Here is a 14,913-nt window from a genome sequence, read left to right on the forward strand (position 1 = left end):
ACTGGGCTCTCAATATTACGGAGGGACTGGGGCCCCTCGGAATCTTGGGGCCCGGTACAAGTGTCCCCTTTGTACCCCTCTTTCACCAGGCCTGTGTGCAGTGCTGGCCCCCCCTGCACCCATTATAGATACACCCCTGCTGAGAAGACTCTGGCATTGTGCCAGAGAATATTGCACATGTGCTGTTCTTAGGGAAATGGTGTCTACTCTTTTTTCCCGGTGATTTCATTATTGTGCAAATCTTTGGGAAAATGATGCCTGCATCAATTTAAAGGTATCATGAATGGGTGCAGGGTTCCCCCACTATAGATACGCCCATGACTACAAAGAAGACATATTAGCTTTTTACAGTTATTTAAAAACACTTTTTTATACTCAGCATTATCAGATGTGATCCACGGATAGAGCACCGGCAGCAGTTACATCTCCTTTTAGGTACATCTTCTGCTGTGTCCACTTCTAAGAAGATCCCTATTACTTGGACATGCCTTCACCGTACTTGACCTACATTTACACAACAGTACATTTTCCTCAGTAGTATAGGTGCAGCATTACACATTTTTCATGGGAATGCTCTTTATGAAAATTTATATTTTATGCTTAAAATATGCCTCTTACACTCAACTGTAAATGAGCCCCAGTCACAGAAAGATCTTAATGCTAGATAAATGAAGGGATACAAATATGTTTTTGCTGTAAGAAATTGGGCAATTTAAAGAAAGACTTCTCTGTTTCACAAAATAAGTAATGTGGGGCAGTGAAAGTCTCAGCAAAGATCTACAAAGGTTGTTGCAAATACAAGTCCAGGTAGTATACTGTAGTTATTCAGTGAAATGTGTGTTTTTTGAACTTTCCCAAGAATCTGCTCATCAAATTGGTGCAACAACTCAAGGACGACGAGACGCATGACCAGTGACAACAAGTTACTGGTTTTGCCAAAATAGACTGATACAAATGAGAACGCATTCATTGCAAATGGGGAAAGTATGACTGTAGATGGAATGAGTCAGGGCTATGAGAACTGTACCCCAAGCTCTGGACAAAAATCCAAAACTGCAGTACAATATGCTCTGGATTTATAAGTGAGTCTCCTCTCTAGGACCCACTTGGCCAGTGCGGGACTTTGTTAATTCAAAGGTAAATTCCACATCCAGAAATCCTAGCTGAGGAAAGAGCAAACAGTCACCTGTATAAGCTCAAAGCGGAGATAATGAAGATAAAGTTGCCACTCAGATTCCTTATCAGAAGTGCATTCATGCACAACATAGGTGTCTGAGGCGGAGGCATCCAGATGCTATAAATGAGCTGCTGGACAAAAACAGGACTTCTGATTTATCTACATCAATGTGCAATACTCTTATACAATTAGTCTACTGTATTAACACAAAAACTGCCGCTACCTAAAGCAAGTCACAGCACAGTGAGCGATCCATTAGATTTGATCAAGAGTGATGCATGCAGGGATAAAAAACATTATTATTTATTTATACAGTGCCACCAGTTTACACAGATCTGTACAGAGAATATTATTCATGTGTATTCATTCTTGCAACACTTACAGTTAAAGCTTCCTAACCAGGGGCGCCGACAGTAGGAAGGGTAGCGGTTATTAATTACCAGCACCCAGGGTTGTTGGTGGCACCTGTCGGAAGACCAGGTCTACTGCTCGACCCCCTTCCCTTCTTACCTGTCAGTGGTGGGTCCAGGGAGCAGCAGCAGTCTCTTCTGCCTACATGATGTGCAGGGGGGGGGCAATCACACTAATTGCCACTTCCTGGATCTGTCCATGGCTGAGGGGTGCACCGTGCCCTCCTGTGTAGCTCCACGCATACAGTATATCTCATATTTTTTTAGGGGCGTGACCATGCCAACATATTTAGGCCATGCCCCTTACAGTACCCAGGCCCAGCCGCACACTCTATGGCCCTGTTCCTAACATACAAGCGCACACACCCACACAAACACACATATACACTTGGGCTAGTTTTGGTCAGAAACCAATTGGCCTACCAGTAAAGACGCACGGAGATGCTGCACATGGGCAGTATCGCATGTCAGAGATCAGACTCCTTTCTGACTGGGCTCTGGTGGGTCCTAGTAACTGCCGGCTCAATGTAACTAACAGGATGCTGGAGGAAGGCAGCACAAGAGCACACTCATTCACATAAGTAAAAAAGAACCTGACAAAAACACCTTAATATGCAATAACGGCTGTGAGCTTACTTAAGTAAATCACTACCATATTTGCACATTTGGACGTAGCAATTTTTGGCCATTTTTCTTTGCACTATTGCTTGAGTTCCACTAGGTTGGATTAGAATTTTTTTTGAGTATTTAACCCACACCAATGTGATTGTGAGGGAGGCGTTTGGAAGCATCTCACCCAGTGTCTGACTGGCCCATAGGAGTACAGGGAAATCCCCAGTGGGCCCCACTGCCTGAGAGCTACACACCCTCCTCTAGGGTTCAGGTTCTAGATTGTTGGGTGACCACACCCCTTAAGCAGGGACCCCTACCACTGCATTCCCCCGGTGGGGCCTTCATGTCTCAGTCTGAGATTGATCCAACCAGTCAGAGATCAGTGAATTTAACAAAAAAAAGAAAAAAGATTTGCACTGCGCAGGTGGAAAGTGATATATTGCTACTTTGGGGGAGATTCAAATACCTGGGGAGGGATCTGCCCAGGCTCACAACATCGCTTTTTAATGACAATCTGTTTAAACCAACATGATTGCTATATATTCTATTATAGATATAGCACCTGGTTGGTGGTGCTCCCAGAATTTGGTATAAGTTATCAATTACTCAAATTGCATAGATGCAAAATAATACAATTATTTATGTATATTTAAAACATAACTTTTATCATTGTACCTCTAAAAACAAAACTATATATATTCTACATAAAAATATGAGGCTATTTTGCCATCCATGAAAAATAACTAAGCTGCACCATATATCTTTTCCACTCAATATTTGCCAAATATGCATCTTTTACACTAGTTGATGTGCCTACTAATGAGAAAAAGACGCAAATATGTGAAAAAAGGCAGGAGAACAGGGACCATTTTGACTGAGCCGTGCCGTGCTCCAACCAGTGACGTGCTCCAACCAGCTTTGGACATCCAGTACTGGTTGTGCTAAGTACAGGGGACAAATGATGTAGGGGTCCCATGTATTAAGCATAATCAGCACCAGACTATTCAGAACCAGCTATGGTTGCAAAAATACAGGAGACAAACGATGTAGGGGTAGGGGACCCTACAGTTAGCACAACCAGCACTGGGCTCTAAGGTGGTCCTGGTTCTGGAAAAAATTGTAGGGTTCCCCTGCAAATTCCAGAATCAGCATCAAACTTTTCTAGTGGGGGGGGGGGGGGGTAATGCCACAGCCAGGGGAACACTTTCACTGGGTCCCCCAGCTAAAGCAGTACCCCTGACTGCTAGTCAGTCCAGGACAGGGATCCCTGGGGAGCTGGGGACCCCCCCAATAAAGGGGTTCCCCTCTCCAGGGGACCACAGGCATAGGCTGATTGCCCGGGGCTATCCCCGACACACCTGGCCAGTGGGTTCCTGGTTGATTATGTAGTGTAGTGCAATTGATATTAGTAAATATATTGTCTTTGCTGTGGAACTGCAGGTCCCAGCAAGCCTCCCCCGCATGCTGGTACTTGGAGAACCACAAGTACCAGCATGCGGGGCACTACGGGCCCACTGTTACCTGTAGTTCCACGGCACAAGAAATATAAAAAAAACCACAGAACACACACACCGTGCCAGTAAAAGTTTATGAAAATATACATGCACACACACATGCAGACTCAATATCTCACCTATGTATCCCTGTAGCCCATTGCATCTTCTTCTCCAGTAGTAATCCATAGGGTACCTGTAATAAAATTCCAAATGCACCTCCTCCAATGCGTGGATCATGTCCTCTTCTGTCCATGTGGGCATCCAGGGTCTTGGCAACAAAACAAACCGAAAATACACAGACCATCAAACTTAGTACACTATAGAAATCCAGGTGCTGAGCCTTCAGTTACCTTTGCGGTTCTCACCATTGAAGTCAATGGTAGGACCCATTCATTGGCTGTGAGGCTCGCCTCTCTCAGCCAATGAGCTCAGCACTGAGATTTCTATAGTGAAATCCTGCAGCGGAGCGGTCATTTGGGTAGTACTGTCTTTAGAGTACAGTACTAAGGGCCTGATTCAGCAGTGCATGCAAGACATTTAAGGGGCAGTGCAAGGGCAGATGGTGTTCCTGGAAATGGTGTGCGTCCGTCCCATTTGCCAGGAGTGGCCAGCCAGCGTGGATGTAAACAGTCTGCTGGGCTCGCAAGCTGGCCAGCCTGAGTAAGCTGAGGCTTACTCAACTGACCGACCAACCGGCGCCATCCACCATCATGACCATAGACCACTGATGGTCGCAATGGTGAACCCAGCCTGCGACCTACGTCTCAGTGCTGGGATTGCAAATGCAGCTGGGTGTGTCATCCACCACCTGCTGTAGTTGCATTATTACAAGGATCGCAATTGCAAAGCCACCTGTGTGCAGCTTTGCAATTGCGAACATTGCTGAATCAGGCCCTAAGTTTGATGGTAAATTTACCCCTTGGTGTCCATTGATTCTCCTACCTGCATCACTGTATCTTCTCTTACTTCTGCTGACTGAGCTCCTATCTCTAAACACTGCAGTGCACTTCCTGGTCACATGACACATCCAAAGTGTCCATCAATGCTCAAGGCATGGCCCCCATACTCAGAGACATGCCTCTATTCTCTTTCTGTGCAGCTTACTGCCCATGGTGTGGCCCTGCCCACAGCTCTGCAAGCAGTGTCTGACTATACAGAAGCGAGGCTCAGCTGTTGCTGCCTCATCTCTCATCTCCCTGCAGTCCCAGGGACCTCCACAAAACTGGTGAGTGTTAACTATAAAGATGATTACAATACACAAATACGATGTTTATAAGTTATAAATATTTTCTTTGTATTATTCTAATCATGTTTATATCAAATCACAGGAGTATGGCAAGGGAGGCTCTGCCTCCTTTGCCTACCCTGACTGCACGTCCCTGCGTGCAACACATTAGGCAGTATTGTGCAAATTTCCAAAAAAAAAGTGCAGATATTAAATCCCCAGTACACTACAAGTTTGTTGGTATTTGACTGTGGTGCGAAAAAGACACTATGGGATGCAAAAATGTGAACATAATCCGTGCAATAGCATCTAAGTGGTGCCAAGCGACGTGCACCATATGGCACAAAAAAAGCTAGATGAATAAGGACACATCCGTATGATCTTTATGATGGGGCTTTTGTTTGGAAATTTACTAGCCAACTGCGGGACCTCTCACAAAGAGAGGCTCTGATTCAGCAGGGATCGCAAGCCTGCGTTCGCACGTACCCGGCCGACATGAAATTATGCAAATGAATGCAATCGCACTGCAGCCGCAGCACAAGATACAGATGCCAAGCACTACATAAAGCCGTCCCCTTACCTTTACTTACATCAGGATTAGTTAGCAAGACAGCAAAAACATTGGTAACATCGAGAACCATCAGACCCATAGGCACAGTTGTGGTTGACCTAACCTTCACTCACAAACTGCTAAACTTCCTGCACGTAGTGAGTACTCAGGCTGCGTATGCCGATGCAGGGGATTAATTATTCACACCCCTGTAATGGCATTCAAACGCACAGGCACACCTGCATTTCTCTGACCACCCCCAGTCACCACACCCAAATGGACACTTTCTGTCAATCACTGTGTGGAGACTCTGCATGCTCACTGCAATCGCTTCTCGATAACAGCGGCCGGTTCATGCACGCACACTGCGATGCATACATATGCGCAGAATGCAAACATTGGGTGCGTGCAAATGCAGGCTTGCGATCCGTACCGAATCAGGCCCTTATTTTGAAATCAACTTAAACTCCTTAATATTTTTAGGAAGACGCCAATTATGTGACCTTTCTAGACCACTGATTGCATCAGGTTTTATTTCGGTGTGCCTTAACAAAAGGGATGAGCAATCATTCAGTCTGTATTTCTGTTGCTTTCAAGTAAGTAAAGCTTTAAAGATTTTTATTTATTATTATTTTATGTTCTAGAGTATTTTGTGTTGATCAGTGGTAAAAACTCCACAAAAATCAATATTGATTGTAATAAATGATTTAATAAAATGCCAACGGTGGTGAATCATTTTTACAGCCACTGCACTGCATAATGCATGCACTTTACTACAGGGCAGTACACTACCTGGAACTTGATGAGTGCGACTTTCATGGACACGGTTTCTTTTTGCTTCCATAATAGTATTTTATAGTTATTGCTGCATTTTGTGTTACTGTGTTTTATTTAGAAGTATAATCATGGAGCTTTAATTTTCAACATGGCATAATGACTAATATGTAGTTTTATTATTGTTGTTAAGAAAATTAAAGTTATTGCATTTCAATAACGGCATTGCCTGTATTTTATTATTTTATAACAGAACAATATAATTTAGTTTACTTTGCAGTACACATTTTATACACTGAAGTAAAACATTACATCTAGCGTAATATTAATATAACACAATTTCTCTAAGTTACAGTAAGATCAGGGCCAGATTAAAGGGGGGGGGGGGCGGCAACAGGGGCGGTTGTCCCGGGGCCCACCCACACAGAGGTGCCCCCACAATTGAGCACGCAGGGGGGGTTTCTGACTGAGTACCTTTAAACCCTCCCAGATGGAGCAATTCCCCTCTTCATGAGCCGCAATGGGGGCGGAGCCAATACGACAAGCCCCATCCTCATATCAACCACGAATCATGACATTATGCCGCGAGGGGGTGGAGCTTAATGATGTGCGATATATATGTGTATGTGCTAATGTAAATGTATATACAATATGTGTATTGTATGCATTTGTTAATGTGTATATATGTGTTAGTGTGTGTATGCTGTGTATGTATATGTGTGGTTGTATGTGTTTATGTGTGTGTATACTATATATGTGTGTGTTAGTATGTTATATACAGTATATAATATATACATATGCTACGTATATATTATATATATATGTGTGTGTGTGTGCGTGGTTAACACACATGTGGGGGGTAGTAGGATTAGGCTCTGTGTGGTGGGTGGGGTGGAGGGAGTAGGCTCCGTGTGGCTTGGTGGGGGCCTCCACAATTTAGTTGCCCTAGGGTCACCACAAGCCTTAATCTGGCCCTGAGTAAGACTGTAGTACGAACAAACAGTAAAATCTGTTACTCCCATCCATACTAGAGATGAGAGGGTCCGGTTCTCAGACAACTTGAACCACCCGAACTTCACGATCCGAGCCGGGATCCGAGTCCGGCTCAAGATTTCCCGCATGACTCGGATCCCAAAACGAGGCAAAACAAAATCTCTGCGTCGGATTCTCGCAGGTTTTGGAATCTATAAAGGTTCCCGGTCATCTGTGCCATTTTCACTCCGTCTGTGGAGAGTATACTGAACAGATGTGCTGTCACTGTGCTCTGTCCATCCATCAAGGGTAAGCTGTGTCTTGCAGGGGTGCTCGGCTCTGTCGGTCTAGTGATGCTCTGGGTGCTGTGTCTGTCCATCAAGGGGCTGCTGTGTCTTGCAGGGGTGCTCTGCTCTGTCGGTCTAGAGGTGTCTGGGTGCTGTCTGTCCATCAAGGGGCTGCTGTGTCTTGCAGGGGTGCTCTGCACTGTCGGTCTAGGCAGGGGCATTTTAAGAGAGGAGGGGGCCCATGTGCAGCTTCCTTTTGAGCCCCCTCCTGTCTATCGGCACACTAAGTGAGGTAGATTCTGGTTTCATGCCAGAATCTTCTGCACATGCACGGGTCTCCGGGAAAATGGCGATCTTGCCTATTTTCCCGGGGACATCTTTTCTGCACATGCGCAGGTCACTGGGAAAATGGCCACCGCAAGATTCCCAGTGATTATTTGCTGCTCTGCAGTGCCGGTCCATCACTGTGGAGCAGCACATCAGAATCTTGTGGAGAGGAAAGTATTTATTAACTATGGGTGCAGGGTGTGCGGTGTGGGCCCCCCTGGACCCAGGGGCCCCTTGTGCACCGCACACCTTGCATCCATTATAAAGATGCCTATGGGTCTAGGGGAGCTCTGGTTGCTGTGTTTGTCCATCAAATGGCTGCTGTGTCTTGCAGGGGTGCTCTGTCTGTTTACTGGTGCTCTGGGTGCTCTGTCCATCTAAGGGTGCCCAGTGAAAAAAAAATAAAAGCTAATAATATTAATATAATTTAAAAATTTTTTTTTTTTGTGCTGTACCCCAGTGTATTTTTTTACTGTGATGCTGCTATCAGACCACAGTGTAATATTCATACACATATTATGACACTGTAAATGGTAGTGCAGTGTAATGTATTGTGACACTGCAAGTGGAACCGCAGTGTAATATTCATACACTTATTATGACACTGTAAGTGGTAGTGCAGTGTAATATTCATAAAAAATATTGTGACACAGAAAGTGGAACCGCAGTGTAACATTTATAAAAAAATATTGAGACACTGTAAGTGGAACCGCAATGTAATATTGATAACAAAATATTGTGATGCTGTAATATTTAAAATTGGTACAAATTGACGTGTGTGCTGTACCCCACTTTAATTCGTGTTTGTTGATAATATGGAGAACGATCAGTTGAGAGGAAAGCAAGAACCACATACTAGTGCTGGAGCTGCTGCCAGTGCCACCAGTCATGACGATACTAGTCCGTCTACGTCATCTACTAAAGCCGATGCCTGAGGGCATACAGGGCTTAAGTCAGAGCATCTAAGATCAAAGAAACAATTTTTTACATTGGTAAAGGGAAAGTTTGCTGCAGATAGATATAAAATTGGCAATATGCCTTTCACCACATGAAGTGGTAAGGAAAGGCTAAGTGGTAAGGCTTGTGACCAGTGGTTCTGCCTCTTATCACAATGTAATCCCTTCTCCCTGTAGACATTTCAAAAAATTTAAAATTGTTAAGGCACAGGAACCTACAGTGCGCTCAGGAATATCACAAATCCCTGAGGCAAGTCTAAGTGTGTCGGTGGGTTCCTTGTGTGAGCCTGACCTTTCCAATCCTGTACTCGAAGAGGAGCCTCCTTTCACCACTTGTGCATCCTCTGCAAATGTGGGGATAAGCAGCACAAGTGAACATGCTGACATAGAAATCGAGGATGCTTCTGTGGAAGTGCACCAGGATGACAATGATATTTGTGTAGCTGACGCAAATGAAATCCACTTCTTATGTGTGGAATTATTTATACCCAAATCCGGACAACAATTGCCAAGCCATCTCCCGGACAACAATTGTCAAGCCATCTGTACCCTTTGTAAAGCCAGACTAAGTAGAAGTAGGGACATTAACCATCTAGGAACCTCCTCCATGTTACTTCATCTGCAGTGCATCCATCAAAAAAGTTTTTGTAAAATTCAGAAACTTTGGCTACAAAAGTAGCAACAAACAGTCCAGCATCAGCGAGCTCTCTTCTCTCTGCTAGATCCAAGCACCTGCCATCTTCACCACCAACACCTTCATCAACAATATCCTCAATCATTAAGTGATTGGTTGGTTTGGGCCCCCACAAAACAAACTACCAATGGGCAGCTGACATTGCTGGCAATGATCTCTATGTGCAAAAAAACTTGCTTTCCCGGTCAAGATGTTGTCGCCATCATCATCCGATTCCTCAAACTCATCAGTGTGTACATCATCTTTACACAATATTAATTCGTCCCTGCTGGAATCCACCATTACAGGTGCCCATGTAATTTTTGGACGTAATTGGCGGTAAAGGTCTTCCTCATTTGTATTTCATTTGTAGTTCATTTTTATGGACATCCTCTTTTCCACATTTTGAGGAAGTAGCCTCTTACACTGATCGCTGACAAGGTTCCCGGCTGTGCTGAAAACTCTGTCTGAGTACACACTCAAGGGTGGGCAGCTCAAGTAAAGCAAAGCCAGTTTGTGCAAGAGCCTCCAATTGCTTTATTTTCCTGCCAGTAGTCAAATGAACTGTCTGGCATGCCTATTTGGATGCTAACATTAAAAAATGTAAAATAGTCCTCAATCATTCTTTGAATGGTGACTGTATCAGATGGAGTCACGGTAGAGGTCTCACCTCCTCAATCTCTCCCTCTCATCTGGCACTGTCCCTTCTGCATTCAAACATGCAATAGTCTCCCCCATTCTTAAAAAACCTACCCTTGATCCCAACACTCTCTCCAACTACCGTCCCATCTCTCTCCTCCCTTTTGCCTCCAAGCTCCTTGAGCGTGTTGTTTACAAATGCCTTACCACCTTTCTTTCCTCCCACTCCCTCCTTGATCCTTTTCAGTCTGGCTTCCGTTCTCTCCACTCCACTGAAACTGCCCTCACAAAAGTCAGCAATGACCTCCTTGCTGCCAAATCCAAGGGCCACTACTCTCTGCTTATTCTCCTTGACCTCTCTGCTGCCTTCGACACTGTTGACCACCCTCTCCTGCTGCAAATCCTTCACTCCCTTGGTTTACGGGACACTGCTCTCTCCTGGCTGTCGTCCTACCTCTCAGACCGGTCCTTCTCTGTCTCTTCTCATGACTCCTCTTCCCCACCACAGCCTCTTAAAGTAGTTGTTCCCCAAGGTTCCGTTCATGGACATCTACTATTCTCCCTCTATACGTCCTCTCTAGGTGAACTCATCAGCTCATTTGACCTCCATTATCATCTCTACGCTGATGATACTCAGATCTACCTTTCCTCCCCAGACCTCTCCCCCTCTCTCCTCACTCGTATCTCCAACTGTCTCTCTGCTATTTCTTCCCAGCGATTTCTTAAACTTAATATGTCTAAGACTGAGCTGATCATTTTTCCACCCTCCAACATAACCTCACTTCCCACTATTTCTTTAACAATTGACGGCACAACTATCTCCTCTAGCCCCAAAGTGCGCTGTCTTGGAGTTATCCTGGACTCCTCCCTCTCCTACAAACCACATATCCAGAGCCTCTCACAGTCCTGTCGCTTCCATCTCAAAAATATTTCCAAGATTAGACCCTTTCTCACCCAGGATGCCACCAAAACCCTCATACACTCACTGGTCATATCCAGATTGGACTACTGTAACCTTCTCCTATCTGGCCTCCCCAACTCCCATCTCTCACCTTTCCAGTCTGTCCTCAATGCTGCTGCTCGACTCATCTTCCTCTCCAAACGCTCTACATCTGCCTCCCCTCTCCTACAATCCCTCCACTGGCTCCCCTTCCCTTTTAGAACCCAATTCAAGGTTCTCACACTTGCTTACAAAGCCCTCACCCATTCCTCTCCCATTTACATCTCTGACCTCATCTCCCTCCACTCTCCTGGCCACCCCCTTCGATCAACCAATGCACACCACCTCTCATGCCAACTGATTACTTCCTCCCACTCCCGCCTCCAAGATTTTGCCTGTGCTGCTCCCGACCTTTGGAACTCTCTCCCTCTCCCTATCAGACTCTCCTCCTCTTTACAATCCTTCAAACGGGCTCTCAAGACCCACTACTTCATCAAAGCCTTCCAGCTCCCATCCTAACTTGCTGCAACATGCTCCTTCCTCCGTTTAACCCATCTGTGTCACACCTGTTTCTCTGCCCCTACCCTTTAGAATGTAAGCTCTCACGAGCAGGGCCTCTACCCTCTTGTGCTTCTCCTTACTTTACTTTCGCCTACTTATTACCCCCCTCCAGGGCACCTAACACTTGGTTGCTTACGCTCTGTTCCATATCTAGGTGTTATGGTCACTTATGTATCAATGTATATTATCCATGTCCTTGTCCTATTTTGTACTGTAAGTCAGTTGTCAAATAATTTTTTTATGTACTTTGTAAGGCGCTGCGGAACACTTGTGGCGCCATATAAATAAAGGATAATAATAATAATAATAATTAATTGTAGGAAATTCTTTTAGACCCAACCAGATGTCAAAACTTGGTTGTGTTGACTCATCTACATCACCAGTGGGTTTTTTCTTGGCAGCTTGACTTGCTAGAGAAACTGAAAGAGAAGCCATTGCTGCATCACGTGCCACCTGAGCTGACAATTTGTTTTCCAACAGCTCTTTGCATATCTTCAGATCTGTGTCATTTGGGAAAAAAGACATGACATATGACTTAAACTTACGGATCGAGGACGATCGTGTAAATGTATTGATCTGACTGGAAGGTCCTGACAACTCTTGGATCCTGGTGAAGCAAATAAACGACTTGATCTACAAGTCCAACATACTAAGTGGAATCGCTAAGTTCCAGCTTCTCCTTCAGGTCTCAAGCTGATTTTTCAACAGTCCAATTAGGGAAATCGCCTGACTTAAGCTGGCAGTGTCTGAACTCACTTTATAGTAGAGGTGTGCACCGGCCACTTTTCTTGTTTTGGTTTTGGATCTGGATCTTTCTTCGTGTTTTGGATCTGGATTTGTTTTGCCAAAACCACCCTTCCGTGTTTGGGTTCTGGGTTTTGTGTTTTGGATCTGTATTTTTTTGGAAAAGAGCATAAAAAGTGCTAAAATCACAGAATTTGTGGGTTTTTCTGTTCCTATGCTGTTATTAACCTCAATAACATTAATTTGCACTCATTTCCAGTCAATTCTGAACACCTCACAATATTGTTTTTAGGCCAAAAGGTTGCACAGAGGTAGCTGGATGATTATGCTAAGCGACACAAGTGGGCGGCACAAACACGTGGCCCATCTAGGAGTGACACTGCAGTGGCAGACAGGATGGCAGTTTGAAAAACTAGGCAACTAGGTGCAAGATTGAATTGTCCTTGCGCCCTCCCACCCAACCTTATGTTGTATAAACAGGACATGCACACTTTAACAAACCAATCATTTCAGTGCCAGGGTCTGCCACATGACTGTAGCTGAAATGATTGGTTAGTTTGGGCCCCCACAAAACAAGCTGGCAATTAATCTGTCCCTGCACAAACTGGATCTACGGAGGCAAGATGTTGTCCTCATCCTCCTCATCCACCGATTCCTCACCCTCTTCAGTGTTGTGTACATCCTCATCCTCACAGAGTATTCATTTGTCCCCACTGGAATCCACCACCACAGGTCCCTCTGTACGTTCTGGATGCTAGTCTCCCTGGAAGAATTGATAATTCATTTTGATGAACATCATCTTCTCCACATTTTGTGGAAGCAACCTCCTAGGCCTTTTGCTGACAAGGTTCCCGGCTGCACTAAACACTCTTTCGAGTACACACTGGAAGGGGGGCAACTCATGTAAAATAGAGCCAGTTTGTACAGGGGCCTCCAAATTGCCTATTTTTCCTGCCAGTACAGGTACAGACTGTCTGACATGCTTACTTGGATGCTGTCACCGATGTAATCCTCCACCATTCTGTCAATGGTGACAGTATCATATGCAGTGACAGTAGACATGTCAGAAATTGTTGCCAGGTCCTTCAGTCCGGACCAGATGTCCAAACTTGGACCTGCCTGCCCTGCATCACCGAAAGCGGGTTACTTAGGATACCTAAGTTGTTTCCTGGCAGCCCCAGTTGCGGAAGAAAATGAAAAAGGAGCTGTTGACGTGTCACGTTCTGCTTCAGCTGACAGTGTTTTCACCAGCAGGTCTTTGCACCTCTGCAGGTTTGTGTCACCCGGAAAGAGAGACACCACATAGGCTTTAAACCTAGGATCGAGCATGGTGGCCAAAATGTAGTGGTCTGATTTCAACAGATTGACAAACCTTGAAACATGGCAAAGCGAATGAAGGGCTTCATCCACAAGTCCCACATGCCGAGCGGAATCGCTCCATCTTAGCTCCTCCTTCACTTTCTCCAGCTGCTTCTACAAAAGCCTGATGAGGGTAATGACCTGACTCAAGCTGGCAGTGTCTGAACTGACTTCATGTGTGGCAAGTTCGAAATGCTGGAGAACCTTGCACAACAGGGAAATCATTCTCCACTGCACTTGAGTCAGGTGCATACCCCCTCCTTTGCCTATGTCATAGGTGGATGTATAGGCTTGAATGGCTTTTTGCTGCTCCTCCATCCTCTGAAGCATATAGAGGGTTGAGTTCCACCATGTCACAACCTTCAGGTGATGGCGGGGCAGGTTCAAGAGTGTTTGCTGATGCTCCAGTCTTCGGCATGCAGTAGCTGCATGGCGAAAGTGGCCAGAAATTTTTTGGGCCACCCAAAGCGTCTCCTGCATGCCCCTGTCATTTTTCAGAAAATTCTGCACCACCAAATTTATTGTGTGAGCAAAACATGGGACGTGCTGGAATTTGCCCAGATGTAATGCCCGCACAATATTGGTGGCGTTGTCAGATATCACAAATCCCCAGGAGAGTCTAAGTGGGGTAAGCCACTGGGCGATGATTTCCCTCAGTTTCTCTAACAGGTTGTCGGCGGTGTGCCTCTTACTGAAACCTGTGATACACAGCGTAGCCTACCTTGGAACAAGCTGGCATTTCTGAGCTGCTGCTACTGGAGACGCTGCTGTTGTTGCTGCATAAGGTGATACATCTACCCAGTGGGCTGTCACAGTCACATAGTCCTTAGTCTGCCCTGTTCCACTTGTCCATATGTCCGTGGTTAAGTGGACATTGGGTACAACCGCATTTTTTAGGACATTGAGGACACTTTTTCTGATGTTTCTGTACAGTCTCGGAATCTAGACGGGATTTGGTACCGGGAACACACTACTTCCATCAATTGTCTAAATCCCACTGCACTAATGGCGGATACCGGTCGCACGTCTAACACCAACATAGCTGTCAAGGCCTCAGTTATCCGTTTTGCTTCAGGATGACTTCTGTCATACTTCATCCTCCTCGCTAAGGACTGTTGGAGGGTCAATTGTTTAGTAAAAGTAGTGGTGTTCCTACTTCCTCTCTGGGATGATGAACAACTCCCAGCAGCAACAGCAGCAGTGGCAGCAGT

This window comes from Taudactylus pleione, unplaced genomic scaffold (assembly GCF_031769625.1).
Source record: "Taudactylus pleione unplaced genomic scaffold, aTauple2 ptg001123l, whole genome shotgun sequence".
Classification (NCBI taxonomy): domain Eukaryota; kingdom Metazoa; phylum Chordata; class Amphibia; order Anura; family Myobatrachidae; genus Taudactylus; species Taudactylus pleione.